At 48.8% G+C, this 1,943-nt stretch overlaps 1 protein-coding gene across 5 annotated transcripts in view; it reads right to left on the reverse strand.

The window, feature by feature from the left end:
- MIB2 (MIB E3 ubiquitin protein ligase 2) overlaps positions 1 to 551 on the reverse strand; it is a 112,695-nt gene extending 112,144 nt beyond the window's left edge. For 2 of the 5 annotated variants that reach the window (XM_075060248.1, XM_032780039.2), the window contains exon 1: positions 310 to 438. The gene's annotated coding sequence lies outside the window, so the exon portion shown is untranslated. Of the gene's footprint in view, positions 1 to 309 lie in introns of all 5 variants that reach the window. The other 3 variants (XR_012654773.1, XM_032780033.2, XM_032780032.2) reach the window with 3 other exon arrangements.
- Positions 552 to 1,943: the final 1,392 nt, after the last annotated feature.

Raw genomic sequence — 1,943 nt, forward strand, 5'->3', positions numbered from 1 at the left:
CCCCACTCCAATGTCCCCCTCCAGCACTCCAGTGGGAGCTGAATGGATGATGCCTGCGGACGGGGCAGTTTTCAGAGCTACCTTGCTGTGCCTCTGCATAGGAGCTGGAGAAGGGACATGCTATTGCTTCTGGGAGCTGCTTGAGGTAAGCGCCACCCAGAGCCTGCACTCCTGAACCTCTCCCCGTGCCCCAACCCCCTGTCCAAGCCCTGATCCCTGCATTGTCCACCCCCCCCCGGCCTTCCCACCCCCTGCTCCTGCTCCCGCTCCTGCCCCTTGCGGGAGCTCTCCCAGCCCCCGCCCGCTGACCTGGCCAAACTTGCTACAAAGTTTCTGCGGCGAGGAAGCGCCTTGCGCAGGGAGACGCTGAGCAGCCCGAGCTCCAGCCTCCGCGTCTGCTCCCTACCGAGGCGACACTTCCCTTCGCAGGGGTTTCACTTTCTGCCGACTGGGGCACAGAGGATTGTGGGAGTCGTAGTTCTCTCCCCTCCCCCTAGCACGGGGCCTGCAGACAGGCCGGGACTACAGCGCCCAAGCGGTTGTGCCCGTGTGGCTTGTCGGGGAGGGGGCTGCTTGCCTCCAGCTGCCGCTTGGTTGGGTGCAAAGGATCCAAAGCGGCAGGCAAAGCGCCACCTCCTGACTCTTCCCAGGGAAATACAGGAGGGTGCAGGCAATGATCACGAGAGCAGGGCTCCAGCTGTAAAGCAGGCACCGGAGCTGGAGTTTCCTGAACTTTGGGGGTACTGGGGTGTGGGGTTTTCCCGCTCCTGCAAAGCAAAGAGGTCTCTGCTACAAAGTTTAGATCTGGGAGCTGGTGCAGCCCCGCCAGGGGAGGTGATCAGGTGCACCTGTGCTGCATTAGCTTTTTTTTTAAGCCAGATTTTGCTTGCTGTGTTTTCCATTATGTCTTCTCTTCCTTGTGGAGGGTTTTTGAAACACCCCCACCACAGAGATTTTGCATGTTGAGGAATATAGTAGCCCCTCAGTTTCTGGGACCTTTACACAACATCACAGCTCCAAGGCTCAGTTGGTTGCTCTGTTTCATTGGCTAGTGTGACGAGGGCTGCTGATTGGTAATCCTGGCTTCTATTGCCCGTTCTCGTATTGAGCTTCCACAAGTAATTTAACCGCACTGTGCCTCTTTCTTCCCTCTTAAACAGAGGAGAACATGGCCTGAGTTTTCAGATCTGGATACATAAAGTTAGGTCTTCTAACTCCATATTTAGGCATCTAAATAAAAGATTAAAGAGATGCTGAGCACACCCAAATGCCATTGACATTTTCACAGAAGTTTTTCATTCCGTTTGAATTTTTTTTCCAATGAAAAACCCCTTTTTTGAGGGTTTTTTGTTTTGTTTTTTAAATATTGTGTGTTTCACTTGAAAAAATAATTTCAGAGGAAACTAAATTTTTTCCCCCATAAATCTGCTACAACACCAACTGGTATTTTTCAACCAGCTGCAATTTGTAAAGCATATTGGGATCTTTGAACCGTGCTATAGAGATTAGAACAGTTATAGTTGTAGAGGTAGTGACTGCAGCAAAAAAATCCATCTATTGGCAATAAATACTCACATTTTGATATGAATTAACTTCTTGTATGTTCCCTTTCACTGAATATTCCTAGGATTGGGTTTTACAGTTTCTAATGCTTATATAAAAAAAAACAACTCATTCTACACACCTATATTCATACCCAATCACCTAGAATAAGTCCTGCTTTTACCTTCTGGTATTGCTTTTTAAATAAATTAGACTAGAATCAAGTATCCTGTGGCTCTATTAACTCATTTTCTCTCCCAGTGAGGAAATCAGCCACAGGTGGAACCCATCTTCTCCTGCCCCCTCAGAAGTTGTGATATGATGATTCTTGTGCAGGATTCAGCTTTACCTGCACAGAACAGCTTTGAAAAGATGATCCTATTGTCTGATGTGACAGTGAA

This window comes from Chelonoidis abingdonii, chromosome 23 (assembly GCF_003597395.2).
Source record: "Chelonoidis abingdonii isolate Lonesome George chromosome 23, CheloAbing_2.0, whole genome shotgun sequence".
NCBI lineage: Eukaryota > Metazoa > Chordata > Testudines > Testudinidae > Chelonoidis > Chelonoidis abingdonii.